Below are 14,588 nucleotides of genomic sequence, written 5' to 3'. Positions count from 1 at the left end.
AAGATTAGCATGTGCAGGGATGACATGCAGATTCATGAAGAATCAACCAGGAAGGCATGGAGGCAGGGGAAGTGTCCCAGGATCAGAAAATTAGGTCTGTCTTCTCGTGGGCTTGTGGCCCGGCCCGTGATCCTCACAAATGCTGCTGCTTGGGGTTTTTTTGCCTCCTTAGGTAAGACAAAGCCTACAGCGGGGCTGGAATCCCCATGTTGGATGAGCCTCTGGGGAAGTTGTCTCTGTTGCTGGCTGGCCTTTTTTTTTTTTTTTTTTTGGAGCATGAACCATCTGGGCATATTTCAAATGGTTACATGTCCCCTCTCCCTTGTGTCAAACACAAAGGAATTTTGTTCCAATCTTCACTGTGAGGACCTGCTGGGGCTCCTTGGAGGTAAAACACTTAAAAGTGTGCCCCCCCTTAGACTGGTTCACTGAGGGTGAATTTTTAATTCTCAAGCTAGTCCTTGCTCAGCCTCCAGCATTTCATGAACATTACCATTTAAGTGGTCATGTAGGTGTTTCTACCAGTTCCTGGCTCCACGGGCTCCTGCTACTGGTGAGTTGGGATACTCTGTCTTTGCCTGACTCTACAGTTTGGGGGAGGGTGTGTTGCCCCGTGACCTCAATTCTCTGATGGATCTAAGAAAAGGTTCTTGATTTTCAGTTTTTTTAGCGTTTTTCTTGTTTTTGAGGGCAGGAGTGATGACTTCTAAGTTCTCTACATGTTGAAGCTAAACCTGAAGACCTTTCCTATCTTTATGCTTGCTTCCCAATGCCTTTCTAACAAGTGCATCTAGAAGGGTGTTTATTCAGCAGGTATGGTTGGAGAAAACTATTAAGAAATAGCTCTGGGGACGCCTGAGTGGCTCAGTCGTTAAGCATCTGCCTTCAGCTCAGGTCATGATCCCAGGGTCCTGGGATCGAGTCCCGCATCGGGCTCCCTGCTCAGCGGGAAGTCTGCTACTCCTTCTCCCTCTGCTGCTCCCCCTGCTTGTGCTCGCTCTCTCTCTCTCTGACAAATAAAAAAAAAAAAAAATCTTAAAAAAAAAAAAAAAAAAGAAATAGCTCTGCATCTGATTTTTTTTTTTTTAAAGAGAATAAGGCATTTTTTTTTAAAGATTTTATTTATTTATTTGAGAGAGAGAGAATGAGAGAGAGCACGAGCGGGGAGAGGGTCAGAGGGAGAAGCAGACCCCCCGCTGAGCAGGGAGCCCGATGCGGGACTCGATCCCGGGACTCCAGGATCATGACCTGAGCTGAAGGCGGTCGCTTAACCAACTGAGCCACCCAGGCGCCCTCTGCATCTGATTTTAACACAGGCCAATGTGGACAACGCGGGGGTTAACCACAGGAGCTGGGGCACATCTGCCATGGGTGCCCAATAATAAAATCTATTTTCCAAATACAAAAAAATCATAAAAATACAAAAGCCCTGCCTCATTCCCAACTGTTAGTCAATCAAAGAGTATTATCTGCTTACATGAAGAAAAGCATCCAGTGCCATTAGAAACTAGAGAAATGCAAATTAAAGATGAAGTGTGGGGTACCTGGGTGGCTCAGTCAGTTGGGCGTCTGCCTTTGGCTCAGGTCATGGTCCCAGGGTCCCAGGATTGAGCCCCGCTCGGGCTGGCTCCCTGCTCAGTGGGGAGTCTGCTTCTCCCTCTCCCTCTGCCCCTCCCCACCCCCCACTCCTGCTCTCTCAAATAAATAAAAATATTTTTTTTAAGAATTTATTTATTTGAGAGAGAGAAAGAGTGAGCACAAGCAGGGGAAGAGACAGAGGGAGAGGAAGAAGCGGACTCCCCTCTGAGCAGGGAGCCTGACCCAGGGCTCAATCCCAGGACCCCGGGACCATGACCTGAGCGGAAGGCAGACACTTAACCAACTGAGCCACCCAAGCACCCCAAATAAAAATCTAAAAAAAAAAAAGATGAAGTGCCAGTTTGTCCATACTCTATAGGCTTTCTGGTTTTTTTGTTTTGTTTGTTTGCTCATCTGTTTTTATCAAAAGCAAAATTATAAAAGCCAAATATTGTGAAGTTGTAAGGAACCATGTGTCCTTTGGCATTGCTAATAGTGCTGTCAATGAATCTACTGAAATCTGGCAAATGTGACAAACCAGTCAGATGTGTTTTGACTCAGTAATTCCATTACTGGGATTTGGGGGGGATTTTTTATTCCCTAGACAATAATCCAAGAGAGAACAGTCACACGGAGAAAGGTATTTGTACCAGCACTATTTGAAATCCCAAAAAGAAGATAAATAGCCCCCATGCCCTTCTTTAAGGAATGGTCTAGCAAACTTGTAAGTCAATACAGCAATTACAGAGTCTTCATGTCACTACCCCCCACCCCCATGCTTTGATCTTCCAACATGCAAATCCCAGCCCCCCTTGTGAATCAGACAGTTTTCTGTCCGCTTCTCCGGAATGACATTGCCCCTTCTCTTGTCCCCAACACTTGCCAGGAAGTTCCTGGAAAAGCACAATGTGTGTCTTGCTCATTTTGGTACGCCTGCCACCTACATCAGGCTCGGGTACAAAGAAAGGCTCTAAAAAGGCTAACGTGGGTCACAGACCCACTACATCACCATCACTGGGAGCTTGTTAGAAATGCAGAATCTCTGGCTTAAGAGGGTAAATTTTGTGTTATATATATATATATACACATATATATATATACACATACATATATATATATGTTACCATGATTAAAAATTAGAATGCAGACTCTCAGGACCCACCCCAGACATACTGCATTTCAGCAAACACATTTTAACAAATTCCCAGGTGATTTGTTTACATTTTGAGAAACCCTGTATGTTGGATGTATAATTACTCTTAAAATATAAATTCCCCTCATTAGTTACTATTTCTAATCATAACGTATACTTTATTTTTCTCCCTCACTGTGGGAGGCTGCTCTTTATCTTCTCTTGGACTCCTTCATCTGCACGAAGAATGGAGAAATCACAGTGGCAGCTGACAGACTCCAAGGACAGCATGATGCCATGGCAACGTCTTCCATCAGTAACTTAATTTCATCTCTGCTTTTACATCTTTCTCTCCTCAGCCCTGAAGCTGGGAATTTTTTAATTTGGAAAGAACCGAAGATGGCTTGTGGTTGCTATGCCGACAGCAACGGCACTCTTCCTAATGGGCTTGAATCTCATAAAGGAAACTTATCAGCAAATCAGAGAATTTTAACCCCAAGGAGCTACAGAGAGACTTGATCCCCTCGCTTCGGCGAGGAGGGCCCTGGGGCTGGGAGCTGAGGCTCCCTGTCTGCTGCATGGCAGCCTGCCAGCCTGCTTTGAAGTCACCCCTAAGCAAGCTGCTCGGCCTGGCCAACCCAAGGGGTTTCGGCAGGATTTGGTGACAGAAGGCAGGCTAGAAGCCCCTTTAGGAGAATTGCTTTAAGTGCTTTTTTTTTTTTTTAAACTGAGCTTTATGCCCAACGTGGGGCTTGAACTCATGACTCTGAGATCAAGAGTTGCATACTTGACCAACTGAGCCAGCCAGGCACCCTGCTTTTGGTCTCTTTCTGCCCCCAAAACCCAGTGTATTCGCTTGCCTAGGGCTGTCAAAGTAACACAGGCTGGGTGGCTTAAACATTACTGTCTCACAGTTCTGGAGGCTGGAAGTCCAAGATCAAGGTATCAGCAAGTTTGGTTTCTCCCGAGGCCTTTCTCCTTGGTGTGTCGATGGACAGTCACCTTCACCCTGTGTCCTCACGTGGTCATCCCTGTGTGTGTCTGTGTCCTAATTTCCTCTTATAAGGACACCAGTCAGACTGGATCAGGGCCCATCCTAATGACCTCATTTTGACTTAATCACCTATTTAAAGGCTATCTCCAGATACAGTCACATTTGGAGGGACCCAACTTAGCATATAACAACCGGCCAGACCAGATCTTCTGGGGAGGCGGACAAAGCCCTAGCCCTCAGCCGTCTCTGAGTGTGAGAGCCTGTGCGGGTCCAGCTCCAGCACATGACCGCGGACGCACCATCGTGTTCACACACGGGGCTGGAGAGTCTCCCATGGGCCCTGAGACAGCTGCAATGTCCTGGATCCCATACGGCAATCCACCTTCGACGTGTATAGCCCGATCCATTCAGCCGTGTCGGGCTCGAGTCCGTGATCACCAGGCAGGCCTGCCAGCAGCTGTACCACACTGCTGAGCACCAAGGCACTGTGCCATCGCGCACCAGGGTCTCGGGGACTCTGCCGTCCCTTCTCCTCCACGGTGCTGCCTCCGGTGCACTGAGCATCCCAGGGGCAAGAGCTGGGCGTCTTAGGGCTCGTTTGCTCTTCAGTCGTCCTGCAGGAGTGGCTCATTCAGCAAATTATGTCCCAAGCACTGCAGACACAGCTGAGGACAAACCAAAACCCTGCCCTCAGGTGGCTCACATACTGGTGAGAGGAGATGGATGATGAACCAAACAGAGGAAAACACAGACCAGTTGTGGTGATGTTGGGGGGGTGTTAAGGCGGAAAGCCAAAGCTGGGTGAGGAGGGAGAGGGAATGGTGGGCAAGAGCCCCTGGTCCACAGGGCCTGGATGAGACTGCTTCTCTGGTGAGGATACATTCGAGCAGAATCCTGAAGAAAGAGGGACCTTCCAGGGGAAGGGACAGAAAGCACAGAGTCCCCTAGAAGGGGCAGCACGGGGGTGGTGTGTCTGAGGAATAGTAAGCAAAGGGAGGTTGTAGGAAAGAATTTAATCTCACCCCCAAAGAGTGGCTTTTGCCTTCTGCTTTTGGGAGGCAGTTACCAAGCTCTCCCAGGAGTGCCTGTTGGCCTGGGGGCCTTGCAATAGCCTAACAATGTGATTTCAAGTAGGGGCACGGCGCCAGATGATATTCAGGCTGGAGCTGAGCACACAAGAAAGACCAGCATTGTGATGAGGGGCTGCAGACTGAGATCGCGAGGAGGACACTCAATTAATCACACCTGTGTGATGAACACCAATAAAAGCTCTGAGCACCGGGCTCTGAGGAGTCTCCCTGTTGGCCGCACTGTGCGGGCTGTCCCTCATGGGTGCCAGAGAGGAGGCTTGCGTGCAGCTCCAAGGACGGAGGCAGCTGACAGCTCAAGTGTGGCACTCCCCTAGACTCGCCCCCTGGGTGCTTTTCCTGCAGCTGGTCTTAATCTGCATCCTTCCTCTGCTGTAAACTGTAACCGTGAGTAAACAGCTCTTTGTGAGTCCCTCCAGGAAGCTGTCAACCTTAACTAAGGGTCAGCTTGGGGACTCCCAAACCTGCCGTTGGTGTCAGAAGTGGAGGTGGTCCTGTGCGGACTGGTCCCCCCAAATGTAGTTGGCCAAATGCAGGGATAGAAGTAGGAAATCAGGAGGGACGGGGAGGTGCCAAGTCTTGGGGGGGGCATTGGAAGGACTCTGTTTTCTTAGTCTGGCACAATGGAAAGCTCCTGGAGGCTTTTGAGGGGTGACAGATCTGGCTTTTGTTCTCAAAGAGTCAATGTGTGAAGAGTAAAGGAGGCAACCCTTGCTGCTCACCTGTGGCAGTCATCAACATGAGAGATGAGAGTGGCCCAGGGGCTGGGCGCTGGTGGCAGGAGAGGGACCTGCTGAGGGGCCACTGAGGCGCCGCCGTGGGGCATGATGGGGAGAGCCGAGGTGAGGGGCTCGGAGGTTTTGGCTGGGCTGGAAGTTTGGCTGTGCCTTTTACTGAGGTGGTAAGAGCTGTAGCTTGATTTAGGGCACACTGGCTTTGAGGTGTCTCCTAGAGCTCCAAGGGTGGTTCAGAGTGGGTAGATGGACTTGGAAACCTGGGATTTGGGGGATGCGGGTCCATGCTGAGGCGCACCCTGGGAGGCATCAGGTTGTGCAGAGTGCTGCTTGACCACCCGTGAGACATGGCTGAACGCAGACATGAGTTCTGGCAAGGAACAGGTGGAGCGCTTGTGGAAGGAGCCCGAGAGTGGGAGGAGCCCAGCGCAGCTGCTCCTGAGCAATCTTGCTCTTGAAGAATTGGAGAGAAGCGTGGTGATGGAGAATGTGGATACGGAGATGACACTGTGTCTCCTGTCCTGATGGGACAGCCCAATAATGTGGGGATTGAGGACGCAGGAGAAAGAGGGCGCTGTGACTGAAGCCGACTGGCCAGCATGCAGGGGGGCAGGCCCCACGTGCAAGTGACATGCAGGTCTTAGAGGACAGAGCAATGTGTGCATGGTGGTGGGGGTGGGCGGGTGGAAGGTTTAGTGTGGAAGCAGCAAGGAATGTTCTCCTGCTGATGTTGACGTCTTCAGTAAAGTAGGACACAGAGCTCGTACAGGCAGAGGGCAGGGGGAGGTATGGAATCATCTTCCCGGAAGGTGGGAATCTGAATAGCCACAACAGGTGGAGCAGGTGTGGGGTTGCCACAAGGACTGTTCTAGAAACTAGTCTCCCCAAGGGAAAGAATTTCTTCGGCCATAGAGAGAGTCACATTTACCCAGGACCAGGGTTCGCTGGGCAAGTCTGTGATGTGAGAAAGGTGCTAAAGGGAGGTGAACAGAGGGAGGAGGACAGCCACCAGGTAGGTAGGTGGTGAGGACAGTGAGTTGTGTGGCTCCCAGCGCAGGTAATGACAGCTGTGGTCCTGCTAACAGGAGGGGGCCAGAGCGCCCAGTGGTGGCCCAGAGTGGGCTGTTTGAAACTGAGCTTATGGAGGGTGGTGACAACAGGGACCAGGCAGTGGGTGGCCGACCGCAGGCCATAGTTGATAGATGCCTCATGAAATCACAGAGAGTCATGTGCAGGATGTCGTCAATAAAATAAAACTGAGGGGCGCCTGGGTGGCTCAGTTGGTTAAGCGACTGCCTTCGGCTCAGGTCATGATCCTGGAGTCCCAGGATTGAGTCCCGCATCAGGCTCCCTGCTCAGCAGGGAGTCTGCTTCTCCCTCTGACCCTCCCCCCTCTCATGCTCTCTCTCTATCTCATTCTCTCTCTCAAATAAATAAATAAAATCTTAAAAAAAAAAAAAATAAAATAAAATAAAATAAAACTGAAAAGGATAGACAGTATTAGGGCATTACACAAGACAAGAGTATGTATTAAATCATGAAACTTTTCTCATGTATGTGTACTAGATCATAATGTAAAATTAGGGTTTTTAAATTTTAATTTAATTTTATTATGTTATGTTAGTTACCATACAGTACATCATTAGTTTTTGATGTAGTGTTCCATGATTCATTGTTTGCATATAACACCCACTGCTACATTTAATACATGTCCTCCTTAATACCCATCACCAGGCTAACCCATCCCCCCACCCCCAAAATGGGTTTTTAAAGCTTAAAATTTGCAATTTTAACTGTTCTTAAGTGTATGAAGCCACAGTGGCATTAGGTACATTTACGCTGTTGTGCAGTCATCCACACTATCCCCCAAATTTCTCATCACCCCAAGTAGAAACTTTGTACCCATAAAATGTATTCTTTACTGTGGTCATAGTTTAAAACATTTGAAAGGCACTGGTCAGTGATCAGGAAGGGGGTCCATCTTAGGGGTCATGTAGAGGACAAGATCCTTGCAGGAGAGGGGACAGTAAGCTGACAGGCCAGGGCACTGGAAGGATCCTCCGTGATTCACATACATCAATTCCTTAGATTTTAAGGGAAAGATGTGTTTCTAAGAATGAAGCTAGGAACCACAATGCAAAGAACAATAGGAAATCTGGTGCTAAATTTTTCAAAGAATGAAGGAATCCAAAGAAACGGAGCAGAAATCATTGATGTGCCTAACCACCACATAGTTATTTGGGTATGTTAAGTTTAATATTATCTGCAGCCACTAAAATCATTCATTAAAAACTGCAATAAGGGAAAAATGCCCCTTCTCAAAGCAGGATACAAAATTATATTTGAATCACATAAAAAATTAGGATTTTTTTTCAACAGAGGACTGGCTGAGAAAAGATATTTGCGGTAGCAAAAACAATAAAAGCTTAATATTTAAGACAATCTAAGGAATCTCTGAAATTCACAAGAGAAAGGAACTCCCCTAACCCCAGTTGGAAACTGAAGATCTGAAAATTGGAAATTGAAGATATGAAAGGCTTAATAATTAAGAGACGCTAACACTCATCTGAAAAACTCATCTTAAAAACGATCATGAGTTCCTACTTTGCAGCCAGGTTTGTAAAAGGAGGAGAGTTGGAGACATTGCTAGGAGAATGGCTAAGTTCTGACAAATGGACAATATCCAGAGACCTTCTAAGTACAGTAATAAATCAGATGCACATCCAAAGACGCTGAGAGATCTTTACAGATACACTGCATTGCAAAAGAGAAGATCTAAAGGATGCTAACACGTATAAAAATGTTACATACATTGTGACCTCAACACTGTGGTTTCTAAAAAATGATGTAATTTAAGAAACAACCTATAAAGGAAAGCTGTGCGACCAACAAAATAATGACATGAGAGTCGTGGGGGGGAACGGAGTGTGGACGTAAAGATGGGACGGTCTGCCTGGGGGGCCGGGAGGGCCACCCGGAGAATGGAGCTTCCTGTCGAGTCCGATTTGGGGGTTCTGGAGCAGAGGAGAGCCAGATGCAGATACAGAGGCTCTCAGGTAGAGCGGCTTGGAGAGTTCGGGGAGGATGGTCAGGGTGGGCGAGCACGGAGGACCCCATATTCTGGGGACCGAGTCTGCGAGTGGTCCGGCCAGGGAAACCCAAGTCCCGCGCACGGCCGGCCCATGCGCCCCGCTTCGGCCCCGGAAGCTGTGGGCCTGGCGTCCCTCGGCCGATCCAGGCGTGCGGAGAGAACGAGTGACCCGCGGGTTTCCCACCGCGGGGTAAGCCTTCGGGCGAAGACGGTGGGCTGATAGCCCCAGTGCGGGCCGACAGCCCCAGTGCGGGCCATCCCGCGCTTGCGCACTGCGATCCTCTTTGAGCCCGCCCCACGCCCCGCCCCGCCCCGCGGGGCCCCGCCCCCGAGCCTTTCAACTCTCATAGGCTGGCTCCGAGGCCGCGCTCGGCAGGCCGACCAATGGGAGCGCGGCGCGCCCCGCGGCACGTGCGCCCCCGCCCAGCCCGGCCGAGTGAGAGCCGGTCGAGCTCCCGCGCGCGGAGCGCGCGGGGAGGGAACGCGCGGGCGGGGCGGGGCGCGGGCGGGGCGCGGGCGGGGCGGCGTGCTGATTGGCCGACGACGCGTTCCGAGGCCGTTAACGGCGGCGCGGCCGGGCCGCGGCTCCAAAACAAAGGGCAGGCGGCCCGCGGGGCGGCGGCGGGAGGATGCCTCGCGCCCTGCCGAGGCGCCAACGGCCGCAGCGCGTCCCGGGCCGCGCCGGCGCCGCCTGAGAGCCGAGCCCGCGCTGACCGGGACCCGGGCCGGATGGGCGCTGCGGGCCGGGGCGCGGACCGCCGAGCGGCCGTGAGTACGGGCGGGCCTGGACACTGTTGCGCGGGCGGCTACTTTGTGGCGACCCGAGGCTCCTGAGACTGCGGGCGGGGCCGGAGGCACCTGTTGGGCGTCCGGGCCGGCGGGCGGGGCGCGAGCGGGCCGCACCTGTGGATGTTTTTGTTCTGATTTGATTTTTTGCTGTTATTTGGCTCACTCCGTATTGGAGCAGACCACAAAGCCTAATCTTTGATTTTGCCCCCCTTTCTTCCCTCCCTTCCCTGTCTCCTCCCCACTTCAGCCACGAAAAAATTTACAGAGAGAATGAACTAGATGCCTGATGATAATAGGCTTTTTCCTTCTTAAAAAAAAAAAAATGTTGCGACCGGGGAGGGAAATGAGGACAAAAGAAGGCTCCTAGGAATGTTTACTAAAAGAGGGGGATGTTTTCAAGTTGCCCACATAAAGATCGTGACTAAAATGAATTGTCCTCCGTATCAGTTCCCTGCTTGTAGCACTAGGCTTTTATTAAAGCACAGCTTGCAAAAGCCATAGCTTGGGAAACTGCTAAGTAAGGTCCCCCTCCCCCAGGCCTGCCTCTGATTAACATCTTTGATGTCCAGATAATGTACTGAGTTCCAGGATGGAGAAAAAAAGGCGGGGGGGGGGGGGGCCTGTAATTTCATTTTGGAAAGATAATGGCTTTGGAAGACATCAGTTTCCCCACCCCCAAGCTTTTTTGTTGAGTTGCATTTCTTCTTCCTCTTTCTAGCCAGATCATACACTTTAACCTGTTGTTTCCTTTGCCAAGAATGTTATTCTTTCCACCCACCTCACTCCTAAACTCCTACCCAAGCCTCAAGAGGAGGCTTACCTCCTCTAGGGAACTCTTCCAGGTGCTTCACCTGAGCAAGCTGTCCCTCTCCCCCCTACGCACCCTCCAGCCTCTGCACCGTTCTAGTAGATGAGTCCCTGCTCCGTGCCAGGAGCTGTGCTGGATGCTGAGGTGGTTGAGTTTTGCAATCGTGCATTGGTTCCCCCCTATCCCTAGCCCCAGGCTCTTGGGTGACAGTAGGGGCACACTTGAGGAATGCTAATACTGAGGCTCTCCTGGACCCTTATGCTCCCTCCCCTTGCATCTCACAGGGTTAGCGTGTCTTCTACTTGCAGGAACCTCCCAGAGGTAGGACCAGAGCAAAATCATCTCCTACCACAGACCTGTAGCTTGGGGTCTGGCCTCTACTGAGCACTTAAGAAAAAAAAAAAAATAACTGAATAATCTTAATTACCAATCTGAGCAATAGCCTTTGCTTTTTTTTTTTTTTTAAGATTTCATTCTTAAGTAATCTCTACACTCAATGCAGGCTCAAACTCACAACCCCGAGATCAAGAGTCTCATGCTGCACCAACTGAGCCAGCCAGGCACCCCAATAGCCTTTGCTTTTTAAACAAACTTCTTGTTTCGGAATAACTTTAGATTTCCGTGAAAGTTGCAAAGATAGTACAGACAGTCCCAATATGCCCCATGCCCAGTGTTCCCCATTGTTAACGATCCTCCACTGCCATGGTGCATTTGCCAACATGACATGGAGACATTCTTGTAACTGACATGGAGACATTCTTGAACTGAAATCCAGACGTTAAATCTTACCATTTTTGAAGCACTGGAATGTGTAAAGCTCTTTCTGTTGGAAGCAGTGTTCCTATAAAGTCTGTTCTGGATTTCCTGCCTGTCGTCCCCAAGTTTCACAAGGACCCAGTGTCCAGGGGGCAGGAACGAGAGTGGAGAGGGCAAGGGACTGCCATAGAGTTTAAATGTATTTTTTCCCCCTGGGAGACTGATAAATGGAAACTAGAATATGAAGAAGCAGTATTCTTAGTTGGTAGCATAAATAACCACTTTAGCCTCCCAGAGCTGTTCTGACGTGCAGAGCTGGCAAAACCAATCCCCAGCCGCTGGGAATGCTTGAAATGCTGAGGTCAAATTGCCAATAGAATCTGCCTGGGTGGTTAATGCCAGGAAGCTATAAAATTGGCATTTCAAGAAGCTACTTTGCTAAACTTGAATAACACAGATTCTGTTAACCTGGGAGCCCCAATTCAAACACAAAGAAGTGAGGAAACCCCTATTGTTAACTAAGCCCATTTTGCCTATTTATTGCTATCCCTTTTAATTTGTGAGGGCACGTCAGACTGCATCGTGACATCTGGTCTCAACTTGCTGGGTCTTTGATTTTTGCCTTTTCCCTGTGTTCTGTTAGATCTAGGGGCCTCATGTAACTTCAGTAGCGACTTACCTACATTTGTAGAAAATATGAAAACTTTGGAAAAGAAAAAAACAATAGAAATCCTCCTTTCAGACCATTCTCTGATGCATTTCATTTGAGTTTAATTTGGTTTTACATTTGTAGAAAAGTAGTTAAATCTGCTAATCAGCAAAACCTCTAGGGAGTGGAAATTTTGACATGAGATTTTGGGGGTGGTTGGGAGAAAGTTCTGACCAACCAAGAGATGGAGGGCTAAGGGTTCTGGGGAGGACAGCATGAGTTGGATTCAGAAAAGAAGTCCCCATTCCTCCCGTGATAGAAACCCTCTGAAAAGCTGTCTGCTGGTGATAGTGAAATGAAAATCCTGGAGCCAACCCACCGTCGTCCACACCCGGGGAAGGGGCCCTTAATCTGGCACCTGAAGAGCCTCAGGACAGGGACCAGGACTCGGTGGGGCTTGTGAGGTGTGGAGATGCGCTTGCCAACCCTCTGTCCCTCTGACATGACCTCTTGCGTGATTGTCTGAACCACCCTGTGAATCGCAGTTTACCCACATTTTAGAGAGAGAGCAACAGCTTGGCTTGAGGTTCCACGCCACCAAACACGAGGCAGGGTTTGAGCCAAGTGCCCTTGCAGCTGTGTCTGCCCTCACTCCCGGCAGCCTGTCTCCTGCCAGACCTCACCTCCTGGCTCCCCCGTGCTGTCACGTGGCTTCCCGGTGTTGGCACTCTCACCCCCGAGCACTGGCCCCCTTCGATTGCTCTTTGCATCTCTGGTTTTTCCTTCTCTTGCCCCAACACAGGCCCTCAAATGTTTGATTATGTCCTTTTTAGCATGTGATTAAATAATTATAGGTTAAGATTCCCACCTTCTGTCCTGCTTCCATCAGCCTTCTGGGTCCCACCCTTTCAAGTGAGAAGGGCAGTGGCATGAGGGTAGCTAGCACCTTGGTCTCTCCCCCTGCTGATAGCAAGCAAGCCAGTAACCTCTGCTAGGAAGTGTCCCTAGGCCCTGACTCTGGGGAACTTTGTTACTAGTGGGAGAAATACAAAGAGTGTGTTACAGGTTGTTGGAAAAGAAGAGCTCCGTGCAAACACATTAATCAGTCTTGCAGACAGGTGGTAGGACTGAAGAAATCTTCTTGCCCCTCCCAGTGGGCCTGCGGATCACCAAGCCTGCAGTTCCTGAAATGTGTGGAGAAAAGCGTTTCATCCTGTAATTCCAGTAAGAAGGCAGACCGTGTGTGTGAAGGAAGCTGGTTCTGCCAAAGGCAAACTAGACTCCTGCTATTGCCCTTTGACGTGAATCCTTCCAGGCCTTTCCATGCCCGTGCTGTGTGTGTGTGTGTGTGTTTGAATAGTCAGTACCTACATTCAGTATCAAAAATCTAAGGTTACCGGGGCGCCTAGGGGGCGCAGTCGTTAAGCGTCTGCCTTCGGCTCAGGTCATGATCCCAGGGTCCTGGGATCGAGCCCTGCATCGGGCTCCCTGCTCAGTGGGGAGTCTGCTTCTCCCTCTCCCTCTGCCTGCCACTCCCCCTGCTTGTGCTCTCTCTCTCTCTCTAGTAAATAAAATCTTTTTTTAAAAAAATCTGAAGTTACCAAAAAGCAGATGGTGAAAAGGAAGTCCCCTTCCCCGTGCTTCTTAGCCCCCAGCTGAGGTGCAGGGGTGTGCGCCCCAGAGCGCTGATGGGTGTTACCAGATGGCTACATCCCAGCCAGTCCTCGCCAGTGGTGGTATGAACTTTTTAAAAATCTTCGCCCACCTGCTAGGTTGTCGGACCTACCAGACTGCCTTTAATTTGCATCGATGAGTGAAGTTCACCCCGGTTCATGTGTCTGCAGGCGCAGTGGTCCAGGGCGTAGACTCTGGCTTTGAATCCACAGCTTCCTAGCTCTGGGCCCCAGTTTCCACAGTGGGACTAATAAGAACCCCCACCTCTGAAGGTTGCTGCCAATTCGTTTGGTTCTCATGGAGTCAGCTGCTTAGAATGGCGTCGGCCTGGGCTGGGGGACTCTGCAGAGCCCCCGTGTTCCCTTTCCCGTGGAGGATGTGGAGCCACCCACCTGGGGTCCCACTTACGCCATGAACTCTGGCTGAACGCTTTGTGTGCCTGGTGCCTCTTTCCTCCTCTCGGGGGAAGTGGAGGGCTGGGACTGAGCCTATCTGCCAGGTAGTGGTGGTGCGGGGCGGTGGCGTGGGGAGTAGAGAGAATGGGTGTCTCAGGGTGTGGGGCCCTCGGGAGCCTCCACTCCATCCCGGAAATGTCAGAGCTGCTTGGTTGGGGCTTTATTTCTCAATGTTTTTGTCTTTAGAAGTGTGGTAACAGCACCATATGGACTTGGGCCTGATTCACGTTCTCTTAAAATAATTATACATGTTTATTTTAGGAGAGAAATTTCTGGAATCCAGAATATTGTTTTTGCTCCAAAAAATTACCCCACAGTAGTATCTTCTGGGGGGATGGTTGCTGCCCTCCAAACCTAGGGGAAACATAATGTCCTGTAATAAACATGATTGACTGGATCCGTTTGCCTTTTGATTACTTCACAGCGGCTCCTAACTTGCCAGTAGATCCTGTTGTAAAAGCCCATTTTGCACACTGGTTGCCTGAAAACTTGGCCATGATTTCGCCAATGCCACAGTGGATACCCAGTTTAAAAGCCCGGTAAAAACACAACCTGATACACTTCTCCGTGACCGCGAATCCAGGACCCCCTTTGCCGGGTGGTGACGGGGCTGGCGGTCAGGACGGAGACGGTGAGATGTGTGTGCATGAGGCCCACTCCGGCCTTGGAAGGGCTGGCCGTGAGTGCTGAGCGCGGACGAGGCTCAGTAAAGGTGACAGGAGCCCATGAGGTGGGCTGTTCCGCAGAGACGGGCCTTCTGGACACTGGCGGCTCCTCAGGCTGAGGTCACCCGGGGTGAGGGCCGTCCCTGGCGCCCTGCAGGGGAAGGCACACAGCCTT

This window comes from Halichoerus grypus, chromosome 13 (genome assembly GCF_964656455.1).
Source record: "Halichoerus grypus chromosome 13, mHalGry1.hap1.1, whole genome shotgun sequence".
In the NCBI taxonomy this organism is placed as follows: domain Eukaryota; kingdom Metazoa; phylum Chordata; class Mammalia; order Carnivora; family Phocidae; genus Halichoerus; species Halichoerus grypus.
This window is presented reverse-complemented; position numbering follows the sequence as displayed.